Consider the following 21,458-nt stretch of genomic DNA (forward strand, 5'->3'; position numbering starts at 1 on the left):
TGCTGTCCCCAAAGTAGAACAAGGTTCCACACATTAAGGAAAGGACAGTTTAGACCAATAGAACCCAAAAGAAGGTGGATGCCACCATCACTGAAGCTGTCACTCGTAACTGGTGCTTATATATCAGACCTTTTATCTGAGAATTTATTAAATCTAAACTACATGAACCCTAGAATAGGCAAGTGGAAAGGGCAATGAAAGTTTTCATATTCAGGCTCTGTATTTTGAAAAGGCAAGAAATAGATCCCTGTGCCTTAAGACGGTGAGAGCTTCACAAATTCAACTTTTGGAGGTCTCTTTACAACATTGGGCAATTTGTTTTAATAGTAACTATACCATTGTGCTAATTTGGGCAGCAGTTTACAGTCAAGTCCTGGCACCCATTTCATCCATACTCCTTATGTGTTAGTTTACACTCTGGCTTTAGCCTGGGAGAAGCCAACAGGGAAAGTCAAGACAAATTAAACACCAGGTTATATTTAAGGTTTCTCCCTGCAGGATGGATAAACCTCACTGAAATCACTGTTCTGAGACTGCAGGCACAGCTATTGAGGACAGCCCAGATGCACGCCAGGTCTTGTTTCCAAAGCATAGAGTGGATTAAAAGGTATGATTGCAGTTCTAGTTAGCAAAATTTTAATACAAGTTGTCACAGATGAGCTAGGAATTATATGCATTAATAGTACAAGAGTAGAGATTTTTGCCCTCTAAGGCTGCCTTTGCTATTGCTTCTGTGTGCTGTGTAATAGAAGTGGCTGATGCCAAAGACATGTATCCAGCTCCTTAATGGGCTAAGCTGGCACATTGTCAGTGTTCCACATCTTATATATCTATGAAAATATATCCGCACATAAAAATACATAAGGAAGTACATATGTGTGGTGCTCCTGGTTGATAGCGACTGAGCTATTTATGCTTTAGTCTTGTTGGGGGAAAGGACATTGTGTTTGCAATTCATTATGTCCCCAAAGAAGTAGTAAACACTGTATCTGTGCTATGAAGTAAATATATAAAAGGTCAGAAAAGCGATGTAATTGCAAAAGAGATGGCAGATGAATCATAGACCTGGATCAACTCTTACCCTGGTACCACCCAAGAAGGTCTGAGCATCAGTATTCAGCCCTCAGGACTGCACCTATAGTTTTAATATTTCAGACCTAAGGAAAATAAAGAAATAAAAGGCAAGAATTTAGCTTTTGTTCACTGTGTGAAAGGGGAGCATGTAGCTCCTCACACAGTCCCACAGGACATGCAGAATGCAGTGACTCCTCTATACAACCTTGCACTGGAAGAATGTGCAGGCTGCAAAAGTATTTGTGATACTAATTAAAGATTAGAAAATACACATTTAGGAAAATGTCCCTTGGCAGGGTATTGCAAAATAAACTAAACATATTCCTCTCCAATACTGAGGCCGTATTCCTCAATTTAGGTAGTGAAAAGGGGATTAAAAATGCACCGCAGTTGGGATAAAATGGGTTATAAAAATGAGGCATAAAGCACTTTACATCAGTGCTGACAAGAGTCCAAACTAAAGAATCGTCCTTTAGTCCAAGGAATGAAAAATAGCAGATATCTAGATGGAATAAAGGTTCATTTAACAAAACAATCTATTCAAAAAATTGGCATTCATCTTCCCAAAATACAGCAATGAAAAGAATGTCACTCTTTTTGTCACAATTAAAAAATAAAAGAAATTAAGATGTTATAACTAATGTTATGGCTTAGTGGAATGCAACATATAGTTGCAGCACAGATTTTACCACAAGACAGGCTTTTAAAATTGAGGCAATATTTTGAGACCATATTGCACCCAAGCCAAAAACTTGGAACATTTTGACTAATTTCATTTTGCATGGGCCCTATCAGAGTAGCAAAAAACATCAAAGGTAAACTAGTATCTGGAAACTCCTGCATAACGTACAGTTTTGCTGATGAAAAGTTATGCACACAGCATGAACTGGTATTAATAAGCGTACAAAAGAATGTATTATCCCTCGCAGTATATATGTATAAATGTTGGCTATACCTATGGGTTTTTTAGAAGCAGTGTTGTCATGGTCACTATTCAGCTGTCTTTAATATGCCTTGTTTTGTAAGGTTGAGGTTCAATTCAAGTTCATATGAAGCAAATCAACTGAAGTTTTCAGATGTGGTCTCTAGCTTAATGTGCATCGTTTTCTGAGAGGCCAAGTTGAAATACTTTTGGCATGACTTTAAGAAATGTCAAGCACCCTCAGATGCAGCAGAAGCCAATGCTCTGTATGCAATGACTGAGTCATGAATAATCAGCCAAACAGCACAATCCATATCAGTCTTATTTTGAAAGGCTATAAACCTGGTTCAGGTAGTATAGGGAATGTTTCTGTGCTCCTACAGGCTGAATGTACCACTGTTAGACACTAAATGAACAACGTGTCATTCTCTCAACAGCCTTTATTTGTTTGTTTGAAGCTACAGGAATGCTTGACTGTAATGTAAAACATAATTCCTATGTGTAACGTCAATAATCCCATACCTTTGGTCCACTGAAACGGAAAACTCCATTTCCCCTTTTCCTTTGCAGATTTCCTCATGTTCAAATGTTGGGGGTGGGTGGGTGTAATACGTAATTTGCCTTTGGTAGTTCATTAAAAAGCTGGGGTTTCAAACCAGAACAGTGAGACTCAGTAGTAAACTAAAAAAAAAAAAAAAAAGTCCTGGCCAGGGTAATTGAGCATTATCTCAGCTCTGTGTGGGGTGTGATTGTCTTCTGCAGGTAATCCCAAAGAGGCAAACTGAGAGGTAAATGTCCTTTTTGCTTTTCTATGGAAACAGAAGAACCTTCTCATCAAAGTGCCTTTTCATCTTACTAGCCTTAAGAAAATCCTTTTCACAGCCTCCAGCAAGCCACCTGGATCTGCAGAAGACTCCAGAAATGGCTCTTACCTTGCTTTCCCTTTTCTCAATTTACCTTTATCTGAGCAACTTGGCAAGGAGGTGTTGATCATTTCTGTGGTGCAGTGCACAGAAGTGGAGCCTGCTCATATGTTGCTTTGTGGTAACATTCCAGTATGGCTGACTTGCCTATGAGCATATTACACCCAATTTAGAACTAATTTTAATATTGCCTACTTTTCTCTTTGGTATAAAACTGGAAAAGGGAAGGGGTAGGGGAGAAGGAAAGTTCTAGAGCAGTGCCTCTGTGTTCTAGGCTCATCTTATACATAGTCTCTCAGCTTTTAGTATTTTTAGATTTTGATTCCTGTTCTCTTGAGAGTGGGCACAGGCAAGTGACCTGCATATGCTGTGTTCCCCATGGCAGGTCCTCCTCTGTCTTGAGCACTCATATTCTCCAGGGAGTACTCAAAGACTGGTTTCTTTTGCTCTTGATTGCTTGGCTGTTGGTGTCTTTGGTTTGTTTTGTTTCCTTGGGGGACATCCCTCTGCACTGAGCAGACTTGGGAGCATCTCTTTTCAGATTGTCTCTACACATCCACACATCTCACAAGTGCATAGGATGCAGTTGTTAAAAAACCCTGCCCTTTCCAAGAGCTCCAGAAGATTTCTGAGGCACCAGTTTAGCCAAAAAAGGCAGTTCAAAGTAAAGTGTAGGACATAAAATGCAGCACAAACCACAAAGAGACCCAGGTCTGCATTTGTGTTGTATGAATCTGTGCATGTTCCCCACATGCATGTGTGTACACACACAGTTGTGTATATAGGAGTCACATGTGATGGCAATGTGACAGAGGAACATAATGAACTTTATCATGGGCTGTAGAAAACACACTCCCACACCTACACTGTCTTTATTCAGTTTACTCATTTTTCATTCTTCTATATTTTGGAGACATATTCAGACAAATAACTAATTGATATGTTTTTGTTCATGTGTATTTGTGATTAGAGATACTCAATTGTATTCTTTTTTTATCAGACATCTCAACCTTATTTCATTATTTGACTTCACAGTGTGAATTCTTTCTGGCTTTTCACCTGTTTTGATATTAAATGGGCCAGTAAATGATAAGCTTTATCTCCTAAACCCTACAGGTAAGCAGCATCAGAGAGTTGGAGATGAGTTACAAGCAAATTGGATTGAAGGAGGCCTCCTTGTCCCCTGTTTCCAATTCCAGAGTTTGTTCAGATGAGTGGAAAATGTTCGTTCTAACCTCAGTGCAGAGCTTCCAGTTCATTGCACAAGTGGTTCACTTCCATACACTTGATGATGTAGTCTGTGGAAGGAGGAAGAGAGCCCTGAGGTGCACCTATTTGTTATGCTGTGGGCTCTGGTGGCCTGGAGCAGTGCAAAATAGCATTTGGAAAGTCACTTTCTAGGTCATAGCAACAGATGGTAGCGATAACATCTCCAACCAGGCAGCCTTTGCAGAGCAAGTGTCACCTGCTTTGCACTGTGCTAAACACTGAAGTGATCAAGAGATGGGCTGGCACTGCACGGTCAGCCTTCTCCTCCAGTGAGTAAGTTTAGGTCTTGATGCGTGGGAATATTTTTATCACAGCCCCCAGCTTTTAAACAGGTTATTAGTAAAGTACCAGCAGGGGGTCTGAGAAATGAAAACTGCTTTTTGATTTGTTCATTAAAATCAAATAATTATTTATAGTCTAACTGATCAAACTCTCTACTGTTTTTTTAAAAAAAAAGTTCTCATTCTGCCTGCTTGATGTTAAATAGTAAAGCAGTACAGTAGTGAAAATATCCTGGAGCCCTTTATCATCTTCATTATCTTCACTGGTGAAGTGAGTGAGTGAGTGGAGAGGTGTGAAATTCCAGCAGAGAGGAACATGCTGTTTTAAGAGGAAGTGCTGACATGCAGGCTACAATTAGACAAAAAATGACTGCTGACATTTAAAAATCATTACAGAGAGGAAATTGTGAGTGTAATTATGTCATCATTGACACTGTTCAAGTGTGCTGATGCATTTTTGCTGATCAAAATCAAGTGTTTATATTTGCAAATAGAATGCACTTAGCAACTCTATCAATGGAAATGTTCTAGCTAAGAACTCCAGAAAATGAAGCCAAGTTACTTTCACAAAACTTATTTTTTCCTTTTTGTTGATTTTCAGTATTTTGATCTGAGAACCATTTCTTAGTAACAGAATTGTTTCTTGTTACTTAGTATTTTGGATGACTGTTTGATTGAGGCTTTTTTGTAGGGTTGTTTTGGTTTGGTGTGGTTTTTTGCATAGAACGATAAGAATGGCCATTCTGGAGCAAGTCAAAAGGTCCATTTTGCCAATACGTGTCCTTTATCAAACAGCGGCTGTCACTGGAGGCCTGCGGGAGAATATAAGAGAATGGTAATTATATAATTGTATTAGCTATACCAGTCTCACGGTTTCCAAAATCTGCTGTGTGGGGACTTCAGAGACTACTCCAAAAAATCAGAACAATGATGTCTCTCTGACTGGCTTTAGAAATAGTCGGATACTGGAATCAGTGGAAAGGGAGACATGATGTCAGCAGGTGGCAAAATAGGTAAATGTTATCATTTACTTGGAGAAGAGGAGTTTGTTGATTGTGCAAACACTGGATTCTTGGCATTGCATTATTTAACACAGTTGTGCCTTAAGCCCTGTCACAAGTCCTTTACCTATGATATGTCACTTGATGACAGGGAAAAGTGACCAATCTATCAGAGATACAAATGCTCAGTTCGGAATGGTGAAATATGTGAAGGAGTCTGTTTCTGGCTGATTCTAAAACTGGATTTTTTTTTGTTATCTTGGAGATTTTGAAGATTATATATAAATACACTTTATAAATGTACAACCAGAACTGCTTACAAAGGCTCTTGAGGGAAGTAAGAAAAGGTCGTGGCTTCTGCATTGAAATATCCCCCCCAAAAATGTCTAAAAATGCTAATCCTCCTGAGGATGGCATTTTCTTCACAGTATTCTGGAACATATTTATGGTGGAAATCAAGGAAAACACTAAAAGTGTGAACAAGATAAAGGATGCTTAATAATGAGGTTCTCTACAGTAACACAGTTACTTTTGAAGGCTGTGGCAGAAACAGAAATATGAATATTGAATGTCAACTATTCAGGTTCTAATTAACTGTTCCTCAGCCTGCATCTACTGAGCTCCAATGCTCCCCTCAGTATTTCTTTGCTATTTTTATAAGAATTGGTTTTTCTGTGCCTTTTCTTTTCAGTTTTTTGGGGGTTTTATTCAGTCCTCACTTTATTGACTTTGCCCTTTGGGAAAGGCTTTTTTTTACAATCCACCTATTAATTTTCTGGGTGTCCTCCTGCAGCCAGCTTTTCTTCTTTTGACATTGGGTCCATCAGTTTCCATCAGTGTCCCTGTTGTCTGGATGTCAAAACATATATCCAGTCAAATTGTGTTAGCAGAATAATGTCAAGCAACTCTATAGTCACCACATCAGCGAAAGAGCTGCTTTCATGATGTCATTTTGTGATTGGATGAATACTTAATTCATTTTTAGAGTTATAAGGATTTCCACGTCAAAACACAGAATTCTTTGTGCCATTGAAATGGTAGAAATCAGTAGTTAGGGAACAATCCACAATGGGTGTCTTGGGAGAGGCCAGTCCCACAGGTATTTCAGATGACTGCTTATTGCAGCAGGGAATACTGAAGAACTCATCGAAGAGTGGGCCACAGTAATATGTAAGAGGGCTTCATTAGAGCATAAAAATATGACAGAAAAGATAGTGTTATGGTACTGTGATTTATATAATAAAATTTATTTATAAGGCTACTTTCATCTTTATCTCCTTTTTCACTAATTCAGGCCTTTATAGATTTGTTTTTTTCTTTGGAATCAGTGTTTTCCATATGTTATCTTAGTGGAAAGCTTATTTAATTACTGATTGTAACAAGCTAAAGAAAATATATTTTCCCCATTTTCTGCTGGTTTTTGAAAGAAATCAAAATAATTATTCTTTCTGTGCACAGTGAACTGGTGCCACACACCTAATCTCTTTAAAAATATCTTTCCAGAATGGCTGAACTCTGAAACTCAGCAACATCTAATAATTTTTTTTTAACCTATCTTTAAGTGTATTTTAAAAACATCACTTTGTCTGAAATTTTGATAAACACAAGATTGACAGGCCATTGCTGGGTATCAGAACTGTCAAGTAGTTAAAGTCCCATTCCTACCAAAGGCAGGCAAACACAAATCAACAATGAACTATGAATGAGTCCACCAATGAACTATGCAGAGTCCACCCAAATGCAAGAAATTCAGCACCAGTTCAAGATCTGACTCCAAAAGCAGTAGTGGAAGGGGCTGTGAGACCCTCTGGCACACCTCAGCATTGAATCAAATTTACATGTTGCCTTTGCTTTTAACTTAATGATGGTGGTGTTCTGTAGAAGATTTTACTTATTATTCTTAATTTTAGGTTTTTATTAAGACACTATGGGTATTCCATAACTTCCGGATAAAATGTACCCACCTGCCCTCCTGGAGACCTAAAGTCTAACCTGAATCTTCCTTGATTACCTCTTTGAATACCTAGAATCTTTCAGTCTCTGAGGTTAGCCCCTACGAATGCTTTTAGTCTCTGTAACACAGCAGTCTGGGTTCCCATCACATCACCTGATGAACACAAGTGGTGTCGGGCTCAGAGTCTTGATGGGTGCTTTGCATGAGACAGAAGGGAGAAAAATCCCACTTCTCAAATGAGACACTGCATCAGCACAGATATTAGAAAAAATATGGTAAGCAATAAAAAAATGCAAGTCCTTGGAGACTGGAGGGTGTCTCCTTATATTGTCTGCATTGCACAATATTCTGTATAGTTTATGCTTTCATCGCAAAACAATTTGTCAGCATCTTATTTGCCAAGACATTGTCAATATAACATAATGCAAGTCATGAGCTGTTATTCTGACAGCCCAGTCCGGTATGCTGTGTCCTTTTAGGCACATTAAGCACTCCTTCAACAACAAAAATAAAAGGATCTCTTTTTTCAGTGGTTCCTCAGACTGCTCACACAGCGCGGTGAGACCTGCAGAAGTTCCGTGACAATGAGTAAATGTTAATGTTGAAAGACACCTGCAGTGCTGTTTTCTTGCACTGACTATTAGCAACAAAGCCAGTGCAAAGCAGTAACAGTGTTCAGAAGAGTGATTCTACTGAAGGACTTTGGGTACAGCAGTAGGACAGACTGTGGAGCAGTTACAGCAACCAGTGCCACTTCATATCTGTTTTGATTACATAGAATGATCCACCCTGTCACCTTTCAGACAGGGACCAAATTTTAAGCCCATTAATCTCCCTTGTGAATAAGTATCTATCAAAGCTGTCTTTTTTCGCCACCGCATCAAGGTAGGGGATCTACCAATACACTTAAATAAGACTGGAAAGTCATTAAAATAATGAAGCTCTACTGTTTCATGCTATTGCTACATGTTCAATAGTAGTAACACAAAAGGGTGTTGCCTGATTTTAGTAAAACATACTCTAATAAGAATTGTTCCTTGATCCATTCCACTTTGAAAGGCTTCAGCTGAGGCTACAACTAAGTTACACTGTCATAAATGAGACTACAGCAATCAGTCTCCAAAACTGTTAAATCTTTCAAATCCATGAATATAACATGCTCTTTCTACTATACAATGACTTAAATGAATACATGAGCGAGGTGTAGATAAGAACATGCAGCAGCGAGTACAACAGTCACTCTGGGTAAAAGAAGAACAATTTAAAATGGAATAACATGGTTTATCAGCTAAAAATTTGCAGTTTTAAAAAGCTCATTCTTGTCTCCTACAGTCAAGTACAACCAAAAAGAGGATCTGGAAATCTGAAAATACGGAAGCAGAATAACAGTCCAGCAAAGAATGGTAAGAAAGGAAAAAGACATTATCCAAATTTCATTGTTGAAACATTTTTGGTTCTGAAAATACTGCTAATTAGCACACTTAAGTTTTATTAATTAAATTTCAATTTTTATACATGTGAAATGAATTACGCAACCTGTAAATCTCAATTACATTGTTAATTGCAATAACATTATGATCATTTTGTTATACCTTAAGTCAGTGAAACATGTTTTTCAATTTTAGAGTTGTTCAGAGCTGGTGGTACTTTGAATATAACACATTGCTTGTACATTTTAACAGAATTTAAATCATTAATAATAATATTTTGATTAAAGTTTTAAACACTAGTATCCGTAAACCAGAAAAACACAGCAGTATTTGGATGTAATATGATTTTAACACTTCATGCAGCAAATGCTTCTGGTTAAACAATTGGTATTAATTATGCAAACATGCATCATTTATGCGCTGGGGGTTTATGTCCATCACAACAGTAAAACAGCTTCAGATTGAGACACAGATGCAGTTGGCAGAAGCAGTACCTGTAGTGAAACAGCTCAGGAAACTCGGGTGTTGTCATGCCAAGGCATTTGTAAACCTGCTCACTGTGCTTGGATAATATAAGTCAGTATTATTTAGAGACATTAAGACACTGCATCAATTTTTTGCTTCTCTTAGCATCAGTTCAGCCTCAAGTAATTATTTAATTATATCAAGTAACTAATTTAATTATAAGTAGCCTCAGCTACTTATAATTAAATGTTGAAAGCAGTCATTGGCATGTCTGGTGAAAGTAGCACTGCAGTAGGGACTGAAGGAGCCATCAGTAGCCTATGACCTACTGGGCACTGGTAAGGCTTTAGCTAAAGTACCAGGGTCCAGTGCTGAGCACATGACTTCCAGAAAGTTGTTAAGTGACAGGACAGACTGCTGTTGGATGGAGCTCTGAGAAGAACCAAAAATCTGGAAAATACAACTTAAAAGGTAGGATTGAATAATTAGAGATAATTAGTGTGCAGAAGAGATGCCTGGGATAACAGTCTGCATATGCAGAAAAGGCTGGTATAAAAATGAAGAAATTAGCTTAGCAGAAAAGAAGAAAAATGAAAACAGCATAATTAGCAGCAAGAAAGACTTGTACTGGACATTATTAGGAAAAGCTTTGTAATGCTAAGAACCAGCCCTTGCTCTTTGGGAAGCTATTGAGGTGCTCTGTCACCAGTGTTTTAAGAACAGACTGGACTAATGTCAATCAGACATGAAGCAGATATGGCTGGGCCTATGCTGGTGCAGCTCTTCAATGACCTCTTATGTCCTCAGCATCTTAAGATTTCTAGGATACAGAAAGTGCTTCAAGGTGCTGCTAATCTCGAAATTCTTGCAAGAACTGGCATTCCATAATCTTCTGCTGCTCTGCCCTATAGGAGGAGATGGTATTCCTGTCGGGACAATCCACAGCTCCCTAAGGAGTCTGCTGAACAGTGGCACTTCCCTGGGCAGTGGCTGCTGCCATCAGTTCATACCTACGCTCAGCATCCAGCTCTGGATTATATTATTAAGCAAGGCTTTAGTACAAACCTTCCAAACACTTCAGTCCTAGTGAGACCTTACCATGATGAGTGATCCACAACTTACAAATACAAAATCCTATTTTTCTATCATCTTTAGTGATATCAAACAAAATTTGAATAGTTTTCCAACTAACTGAGGCATGAAAAAGCCAGATTGCCATCTCCTCACAGAAAGATAACTCACAAGTGACTCCACAAAGGTTGCAGTCTTAGACGGAGGCAAAGCTGGTGTAGGTGGGTGACTTTCACCAGAGCCTGTTTCCTGCTGTAGAAGGGTGGGACACGGTAGATGTTTTGCAGCCCTAGTTCTGGTGAAACTTTGCTACTCCACAAGGCAAAGTTCAGGCTGTGCTTCAGTGGGATCCTGGAAGCCAATTCATGCACTGTGCTTTGTGTCTATTTTAAGACCAGGCTCTTCCGTAGCCTGCCTTACAATACTGAGCCAAATTCCCTTCAAAGCTGCATTCAAATGTACCTCTTGTGCTAAAGGGTCTAGTAAGCAAATTAAATCAAAAATTACAAAAAAAAAAAAAAAAGGCAAAGACAAATCAATAAGGCCTCAAAATCAAAAATGTGTTCATTTTGGGGTTTTTTCCATCTGCACTCAATTCAGTATTTCAGGAGACAGATTTAGGGCACAAAGTTTATAGGTGATGCAAACAATTCCGTGGCACTTCTCTTTTTTCTTCTTTAAGAAAATATCAAAAAAAATAACTGCCTGCTGAGTTGAACAACTCCAGAGCTGATCACAGGAAAATTCCACCAACCTACTCCTCTTACTGGTTGCGTGATCCCATACTTTATTTCACTGCAGCTGAACATCTCTGTCAGACTATTTTCAGCAGTCATTTTGTATATGAGTTTATAGAAAAGCTTTGCAAATCATTGAAAAGTAGAATAAGTAGGCATATGCCATGAGTGTACTTGTAGGTAAAATTAAGAAATATTCTGGTTTGATTTCTGAAGGTTGGCTACAAGCCCTGCAGCTGAAGTTTTCTAAATATGTTTTCAAAATAAGAAATATTCACCAAATGCCTCTTGAAAGAGTAAACAGCCAAAGCAGCTTTGAGCTTCATTTTGTGCTTCACTTGCAAATAGTTATCTGACCCAGCGTCACACCTCAGCCTCTAACTCTGCAACAGGTCACCCCAGCATAGAGTTACAGGCTATAACCTTGCCCTGCCATTCATGCTTAATGCGGTCACGGCTTGATTTCTTATGGCATGCTAGGACTCCTGGCCAAATTTCATTGCTAACAGGGAAAAAGTTAGGCTGACAAACTGAACATTTCCAGTGCAATTACAGGAGGACAGAGTGGCTTTTCACTCTAAAAATACATATATCTACACACATATACATTGTATATAGACAGACACACTCATATATGTGTATGTGTGTATAATATCTTGCCTTTATGTTGCGTTTAAGAGTTTACAGTGCTCTTCTGAGAAAAAACAACCATTCCCCTCATCAGAGAGCTGCAACTCTGCCACTCAGTTCAGTCTGAGAACGCCAAGTGAGCCATTTGAGATGTGTGATCTTTCAGCTGCATAGCATCCCATTCATCAAATGCTTCAGCAATGTAATATGTAAGGCTGGAAAAAACAGAAGCTGCAGACACAAGAAAAATCAACTAGCAGGAACGCCCATATAAGAAAAAAGGCCTGCACAGAAACACCACTTTGCCATTCTGAATTTCCTAAAGCTACCTCCTCCCTTCTTTTGGGTGATCTTGGAACACATTCTGTAATTAGGATGAGGGGGATAGGAGTCTTCTAATCCCCTAATTAGGCACTGATAATTTAATAGAACACTGCAGAACTTAATGTCACTAGGTAGCACTAAGCACAAAGCTGGCATTCTATTCTTTTCTCCACACCCTTTCCCCACCAAAAATTTCAGATATGGCAAGCCTCAACGTTAGGAAAGAGGCTGTTATAGTTTGCAAATAGTTTCCATCTGGAAGAAGGCGCACCCAACAGAATTCAAACAATGCACACTGCAATCTCAGTTACAGTGGCATAAATTAGGATCAATTCCACTGAGGTCAGAACAGTTATATCTGGGAGACACGTGAGGATTGAGGCCAACTAACTGCAGGAGAGTTAGCTCTCATCTCCTCTCCCATAAGTCAGGCTGGCCCTAGTTTCCAGTTGGAATCCGTCCACATAGTGGGCCAAGCCTGGCTTTAAATTTCAAGAGAATAAATGTGGAGATACTGATTTTACTGGAACTATTCCCAATTACAGTAGTGCAAAGTTTGACCCAGAGACTATTTAAAGATCCAAGCACTGGCCCGCAGTTGAGGTCCCATCATACTCTGGCCTAGCTGGACTGAAACATTCAGAGTACAAAGGCATTTCTGTGTGATCTGGAGTACCATGTTTCAGACCTATGTTTGATCACAATTATTTCTCACATGGATGAAGGCAGCAATTCCCAAAATAAAGTGCACATGTGGAACACACTTATCTACCTAGTTCTTCTCCTCCCCCAGGAATATTTTTGACTTGTTAACTACTGGAACCTGATCCTCATGTAATACAGGAAATGTGTAATGGTGATACCAACGACCTTCGCAAAGTGCAAGCTGTGAACAGCCCTGGTGAAGCTGAGCAGCCAGAAAAGACAAAAATGTTGGCATGCCAGCTGTTGACTGCTACTGCAGGTGAATGGCTTTTAGAAACATTTAAACCAGTTGGAGTATAAACAGGCCAATCTTCACTAATAGTAAAAAGGTGAGAAAGGCAATAAAGCGTAAGAAGTGCAGTGACCACATATAGTGACAGGAACAGCAAAGAGTCTTCCTTTGATGGCAGGAGCAGCCAGAGTCAGAAAGGCAGAGCTTAGCAAAAGGCTACAGAAACACTGCTGCAAGCTGCAAGGGTGATATGAGCACTCAAGGAGAAGGAAGCAACACCAGCTCAGGGGGCTGAGGTCTGTCTTGCTACCTCTTCTCCCAGAGGGGTAAATGTGGCTCTGCACAGCTGAGTGCCCTCTGTTAGGGCAGTAATTACAAGGTGAGTGAGAATGGTAGCTGTATATGAACAAGGCCCTATTAAGCATTCTCTCCCATTATTTAAGGTTGAACTGATGCAGAGTTTAATGAACCACTGCTGTCTGACAAATAATAAATACACCACACAAATGAATTTCAGGGTTAGTGAGACTCTTCATGAATTTGAATGGATGTCCCAGATGAAACAATGCAGAGAAAAAAAAATTAAAATGTCAAAGCACTTCATTTTAGTATTTTCAAAATGGAGTGGTTCATTTTAGAACTGCCAAAACACTTTCAAAAACTTTCAAAACAAGCTTTTAATCTGTCCATTTAAAAATTGCTCTAAATTTTACAAGGAAAGGGAAAAATCTTTTAAACGTATGAAACAGCCCAAAACCAAAAATGAAGCCATTCCTTTGAAGCTGAACTAAATATTTTGGGTTGAAAAAAAATGATACTTTTCTTGTTTGTTTTTTTATTTTGCCAACTGTTTTTCAAAATTCAATTTGACCAAAACTAAAATGGAATTCTGAAAAAATAAATAGCTGTTAAATATTTAACCATTTTAACCATTAAGTAAAAATCTGTAGAATCAGAGAGTGGTTTGGGCTGGAAGGGACCTTTAAGGGACATTTATTCCAACCCTCCCTGCAATAAGCAGGGACCTCTTCAACAAAATATGCTGCTCAGAGCCTCATCGAACCTGCCTTTGAGTGTTTCCAGGGATGGGCCATCTCTCTGGGCAACCCTTGCCAGATGTTTAACATCTTTGTTGTAAAAAACTTCTTTCTTATATCTAATCTAAATCCAAGCATTACCCAGCTTCTGTTCTCCGTAATCTACTGCCCAATTAATGTCTCTTTGAATTTAATGGAGCAGAGTAAGGCCCATTACTTTGCAAAAACTATTTGAGCTTATTGATCTGTTTTTAATTGGAAAATCTGAAGAGATTTGATTTTATAACAGTAAAATAACAACAGTTCCATCTGAAAACTCACAGTAAAAAACATGAACCATGCAAATGGTAGGTTTAGGTGCTCGAAGATACAACTGTTCTCTGCAGTACTGTATCAGAATCCGTGCCTGCTTAACCTGACCCTGGAGCTTTTTTCCAGCCCAAGGTCCTTAAGCATCCCCAGTGCCCCAGCTTGCTTGCAGGTAGACCCTAGTCTATAAGGAGTGGAAGGGGAGGCTCACACCCAAATTCTGTTCAACAGGCAGCACTGCTGTCATGTGTGCTCCTGTCACCACTCGAGCTCAGCCACACAAGACACTGAAAATGTGGCACTTGTGAGTCCCTCACAAAGAGCATGGAAATGAAGTACCAAACTCCCATCCTCTGGAGAGGATCGATACATTCAGCCAGAAATATTTGGCTTGCAGGTGTTTGGCTGTCTGATGAATAGCTCTAGTTTTCTACATAAAGCAGATACTTTTTTTTGTGGAAAAAATATGCTCACAAAATCCAACTTTCCCTTTAAGGAACAGATGGAGACGGAAAATTTTTGACCTATAAGATGTAGCAACGTGTGGTTTCCACACACACCCCTCAATCTTTTCTGCATATCCACTGACTTGCCTTGCTATAGAAAATTGCATTAAAGGTGATTGGCTGCCAGCCCAAAACATTGCCCAGTTTCTCAAGCTCTATCAATGAATTTATCAATGATGTTTCCATGTGTGGACCTTGACTTTTCTCAAATACCAATCCTATTAGAGGTAGAACAACACACTACTGTACTGCATGTCACTGGATATTATGATCATGTTCCCATGATGGCCAAAGGGAAGAAAAGGGTGTTTGCATGGCCCTGTAGACAAAAAGAACCCAGAACAGTTCTCCAAGAAAGGAGAGGCAGGTTTTGTAGCTATCTCAGAGGTATGAAATGTTTTATTACCAATACATATATGCAAACATTCTAGATTTTATTTGCTTTCAAAATAAAGACATGTTATTGCAGTAGCAAAAGAAATTCATCTGTGTTCAAGGTTTGTTATGATTCGAGCAAAAGGAAGGAAATCCAGGGTCAGAGATCACTCCCTCCCTACTGTTTATCACAACAGGTTACCATCCTTAATTTTACCCAACTATGCCATATTGGAGGCTTGATCCTTAACTTTGAAGTTTTTTCCCCCCTTCTGGAATTAAGCCAGAACCACAAAATATTTGAAAACACAGGGCTTGATGGAACTGAATATAATTTTTCTCTGTGAAAGTAAAACCAAACTGAAAGTGTTTGCCCTTTCAAAAGATGCCTTTAAAATTGTTTTTGACCCTTTTTCTTCATCTTTATATTGGCTCTGGGTATTTGATCAAAACTGTAGGAAATCTATTTCAAAATATTATGTTTAAAAGACAAATAAGGAAACTTTGATTTTTTTTTTTTTTCTCAAATGTATCTTGCATTATTTTATAAATGCTTTCCAGATTTGGCTTATCATTACATATTTCAGGATCTGAAAGTTAATTCAATGACGCTTTACTCTGGCCCTCCTTTTTAGCCTTTTGATGTATCATTGTTAATCGATTTTAGTGTTCTCTTTAGGAATATTTGATATAAAATTGCAGGTTTGAAGATCAAAATCAAAAATACACATATATACAAATGTACAAATCTGTATATATCTATATATATCTATATATATATACACTTATACATACGTGTATATACCTGTGAATACGTATGGACACATACATGTAGCCCACAGAAATTACTCAAAAACGCAATGTGTGTTCAAGCAGCCAACCACAATAAACACATCATTCATTACTTTACGATTCTATTGACTTTAGCGCTAACTTTTCCTGAATAATGAATGTACACTCTAGACACAGTAAAACTTAAGGAGTTTAACAAAATATTTTAATAGAGCTATGCCTAAATTCAAGAGAATTTCACAGAGGGAGGTTTCGGTGGCTGATATGGAGGGAGGAAATTTTCATATCAATAAATATGGTGGCATCTGCCAGGTAAAAGGCTGTAATAATCCTCTGAGTGCTACTTCCCTCCCACTAATGTGTTGGACAGTTTAGATTAACACCATATGCCTGTTCATAGAAGGGTCTGGAAACCAATGTAAATACAGAGAGAGAGAGAGTTCATTTTGCAGCCTTGTTTTCCTTGCATTCCTGAGATAGGGGTTGGTGGTAGGTACAGAGTAATGGAAGAGGAGGAAAACAACCCCAGGAACAGGTCAAAGCATGGAGGGAGAAAGCATTGCGGGAGGAAGAGAGAAGGAAAGGCAGGGAAATAGTTATGGAGAAGCTCTAACAGATAGATCAATCTGATAGATTGAGGTTTTCATTCTCTTCTGTATCCTCTTCATGTTCTCTTCCCAATTTCTGACCTTGCCTTGCTTTGATCTCAGGTGGGAATTGTGCTCCTCAGGCTGAGCCAGACTGCTCACCCACACTTCACCCTGTCCACAGGGCTCCTCTAATGTGGGCTAGCAGCAGTCCATGGCAATGTTTAATATAAACTAGGTGCAATTCAAGTTCTCTTGTCCTTTGGGAAATATTTGTAGATAAGAGATCATTATGTAGCATCTGTAGTTTCCAAGTATCCATATGCAGGATAAATTAGTTGAAAAATTATTCCCTGACTCTGCATTTACACTGGAGTCTTCTTGGCAGAAACAGCTGTTTACTTATTTGTAGCAGTATAGCAAGACCTTTCCCCTATTGTTTTCAAGCTTTAGCCAGCAGATGAGAAATAAAAGCAACTTCAAATTAATACTTGTACCAAGCTCATTTATGACTGAATTAAATTACAGCTTCCAAAATGAATGTCAGAATTAGCTTGCACTGTGCTTCATTGGAACTGTTGTATTAACATTTATGGTGTCAGGCTCGTTCATTTAGACAAACAGACCTCTCTTCTCTTGTCACCAGACAAGTTACTGAGTCACATGGACACATAGTGAGATTCAGATGGAACTCCAGAAAATTAGCTCCAAACAATTTCTATGGATTAGCTTCTTCAGATAAAAGGCAGTGATGAATGCTCCATTACAGTAGAGGCAAAAATGTTTCTGTGAAAAAATATTAAGCCAAATGAACTGTTTTCTGCATGGACAGATGTATAAAGTCTCCTTGCATTGTTTTTTAAGAAGAGCCCTGGGCTGATCTGTTGTTTGTGGAAATGGTTACATGTTTTTCCTTATGTCTTTTGTATGTGAGAGCCTAGGACTAATACCAACATGCTTTTCAGCCTTTAGTGAAGAAGTATATTCTGGAGTAAATAGAACAAAAGTAAGTAAAACATTTGCAGGTCATCACATTGGTTCTGCTTTTTAAAAAAAAAATGGGTCAGAAACATTGTGGTCAGATTTATTGCAATCCATCTCTGGTAAAATAATGAAAAAATACTCACTCAATTAAAAATGCCAGAATTCAAACTAAATGTTATTCATAAAAAAATGGTTCAGTTAGCTGAATCCATGTTGTGACAGTGATAGACAGTGATAATAGAATTCAGCCATGCCATAATTATTTTTTCCTTTCAGAGAATTCACAACGTGTTTTTAATTAGAGGGAATCCAGTTTTCAAAAACCATGGCACATTTCTCTGCAGTCAGCCTGCCACTACCTGGTCCAGTAGTGGCAGCATGACTTAAGAATTAAAGGTGGGCATGTGACCCAGGGCATCAAAGCCCAAGGCAGGAATAGTTTCAACTCCAATACTGCAGGTTTTCCTGGGGAAAAGGCATCCTCAAATCAAAAATAGTTGAGCAGACTCTAAATGAGAAGGTCTAAATAATGCCAAACTACTACAACCACTGAAAGTTGCCAGGCTCAGAGCTGAACTGCATGGCTTTTATGCAAAAATTGTAATTTTTTCCTCTCAAAACTGAAGGAGGGCAAGGATTCAATATTCTCTCAATCTTTTTCTAGATAAAAGGGATTTCCAAGGGTTTGGCTTCAGTTCTAAGCAGACAAAAAGATGTGAGAAGTTTTTTCTAACCAAACTGCGCAGTGACATAGTGATGTACGTGGTAAAGTTACACAATTGAGTCAATTCCTTGGCTGCAAGATTCCCATCTGAGGGCAACTTACCTTTATTTTGATGTTTCTGAAGCCAGTAGGACTGTTTCCTAAGACAATGAATGGGGTAAGGCCTCTCTTCATGATAGATTCACAGAGTGTAGAGGCTTGTCTGACAACAGAAATAGCAGCTGCAAAAATGATTTACATTCAAACAATCAGTATTTCAAGAAATGCTGAGAGATTTGCATCGTAATACATAAAGTAATTTGAAATAGGTAAAAACAAATAAGGCTTGATTCTAAGTTTTAATCTGTTTTTCTTGTTTTATTCTTGCTTACAGTTTAAACTCTTCTTGCTCCACAACCACAAGTCCTCAATGTCTATGCTTTTACAAGAGGAAGCATTCGACTTTACACAGGTGTTGGGACTCTGGGCTGATGGTTCCCAAGCAATGGAAATTCCAAGTCAAATGAGGGTTTATATCTCTTTGTTTAGAAAGTGTAGAAATAATGTTTCTAATTTCTCATAAAGTGAGAATTTATATCCTACAGTCTTACATAATGTCTGTGATTGCAGTACTGTTAGGCTATGACAGAGTTTGTCCCCCCAGATGTTATTTAATTATAATGTATAGACATACATACACACACAAAACAACAAAATTCAATAAAAATTTGAAGAATTAGATAGTATAACTGAGATCTTTTCCATAGGAGTGATCCCATTTACATCACTGGAATAATTTGCTATGACGAGGGTTTAGAGGATCAGGTCTGTATAACAACCATCTGTGCTCCTCAGGTTTTTTCCTCAGATAACATTATTCTCTATCAACAGAAAGAAAATGCCACGTTGACAGGTAACCCAACTTATTTCAAAAGAGCATGCCAGGCCCCTGACTGCTTGGGTGTGACATTTGACTGCAGTTGCCTTCACACTTTGATTTATTCTGCTGCTCTCACCATTGCCCTGTTTCCCCCGTGCAAATTCCTGCAGACACATTAGCATGGACACTGTCACCCAGCTTGTCCACTTGTCACAGCTGAGCTCTGAGCTATTCAGCCAACACCCTGAGACCGACCCCAACCAAGGTGGTGGCACTGCACAGTACCCTGTGCACGGCCAATATGGCACTGAGACCCTCAGTGCTGGAGCAGCTGCTGCAGCAGGCACCGCAAACCACTAATTGTTACTGGGAAGGTACTTCTGTATTAAGGCACCAAATGTTGAGCCTTCTGCAAATGTTTTAAAGTTATGCAAAATAACCTACACTACAGTATAATATTGCTGCTATTATTATACTTCAGAAATTAATCAATTTTACATATTTTCCCCAACAAATGTTCAAAGGAAGACTAGGACCAGACTGCAGAAATTGGCATTACCTGCCACCATAAGTTAACAGTATCTTTTTAAAGCAATATTCTGTCTGTAAAACAGCAGTTTCAATGTAAGAATTTATAACCTAGTTCTGATATAAGTATTGCAAAATCATGGCATAGTTAAGGGTTTTTGTAAGACACTATGTGTTGTATCAAGCTTTATTTTAGTTTTATTTTTTAATAGTTTAACTTGCAAATCAGAGAGACATTTTCTTAAAACCAAAGAGAAAACCTGTTCAGTTTGCAATGAGCAGCACAGAGAGAAGATAAGAAAGCTTATCAGAAACATTTGTAAAAACTGATTTAGGGTCAGCATCAGAGACTCTGTTTCATTAAATGTCTTTTCTAAAGGCAGCTTTCCCCAAGAACATGTGCAGAGGATTACATTTCCAGAAAAGGATACCAAAGAGAATAGAAAGAAATGACATGTCAGTGGATGGAGAAGGGCCTTAGGCACATCAGTATTTTTTCTTAGGGGCTTCTCAGATATGAAATTTCCCATGGAGTCATACACCTGATGCAATGGGAGAGGATTTCAGAATGATTGGCAGATTCTTCTCAGTCAGACCAAGAACATCCTCACCAGCTGAGTGTTCAGAGCACCTAGTAACTGGCAGTCCTGAACTGAGGGCCAGGCTCTCTGCCTGCCAGGGCATTTCAGCCTGGTCTGAATAGCAAAACAGTCCCTAAACCAGACAAAGGAGTATTGAAAACCTATTTGGTAGTGCCTAAGGCACTCTCTGGCGTCTGGGAAATTGTGATTCAAATCCCTGTTCCAAAGTGGAGTGAAGAATGCGTAGGGCACAGAAAATGAGAGTGAAGTAAAAGTAGTGAGGAGCCAACTCCAGCTACTCAGGAGCTTCAGACTCGAGTCAAGGCACCTAGAAATGAGGCAGCTGATGGTCAGCTTTGAAGCCTGATCCAAAGGGACCACACAGTAAAAAAAAGTGCTACCTCTGTAGATGTACTGTGAATCCTCATCTCTTTTCAGGAGGGCTGCTTCCCAGTAGTGCTGCTTCCTAAAGTGACTTAAAGGAAAAGATTCATCAAGGAAGGGAAGCAATCAAGGTGAGTCTAGAGGAAGACATCTTCATCACCTAGTAAAATCTGTTCAGTCAACTCCAGCCAATGTGCCTCCCAAGCTGTAAGATGAAAATGGATTATGTGTAGTAGTACTGTAAGAACAGCATAATACTACAAGTAGCTTCCAATTAGCATAAATATAAGGTTATCATATAAAACTGTTGCAGTAGATCTTCACAATTTAGCACTTTAATGTTCTTCCTAATGCTTCCTATGAACAAAGTGATGAAGAACAGGGCCTGCTGTTGGGAGAAAACTGCCATGCTGTGCACGTACACTGCAACTGAGCTTTCAATGTCACATCTCCGTACATGAGAAGGAAATATACCACCAGGAAATAGGAACACTGACTTTCAGAGGAAGAAATGCAGCATGAAGCTATGCAGTTTTTCTGGAATTGGATAAGCTGGACCCAGAGCTGCGTGAAGCTCAGAACTTTAGTTTACCTTTGCTTCAGCAAATTCTGCCAGTAGGCTGGTTTGCTGTGCTTGATTTCCCACCAATGAATTTTAAATTTTTGTGTGTTGGAAAATCAGAGCTAGTGCTAAACCTTGGCAAATTTTGCCATGTTCTCTTTTCCCTTGCATGTTATCAGCTCACAATTAATGTGCTGTCTCTGATAAGGGGG

At 38.9% G+C, this 21,458-nt stretch overlaps 1 long non-coding RNA gene across 1 annotated transcript in view; it reads right to left on the reverse strand.

The window, feature by feature from the left end:
- The window catches only part of LOC108446385, a 254,649-nt gene that overhangs the window by 8,407 nt on the left and 224,784 nt on the right, over positions 1 to 21,458 (reverse strand). The window contains exon 11 of the long non-coding RNA XR_001861558.1: positions 18,435 to 18,553. This is a non-coding gene — a long non-coding RNA (uncharacterized LOC108446385). The remainder of the gene's footprint in view (positions 1 to 18,434; positions 18,554 to 21,458) is intronic.

Source organism: Corvus brachyrhynchos, unplaced genomic scaffold (assembly GCF_000691975.1).
Source record: "Corvus brachyrhynchos isolate BGI_N302 unplaced genomic scaffold, ASM69197v1 scaffold435, whole genome shotgun sequence".
In the NCBI taxonomy this organism is placed as follows: domain Eukaryota; kingdom Metazoa; phylum Chordata; class Aves; order Passeriformes; family Corvidae; genus Corvus; species Corvus brachyrhynchos.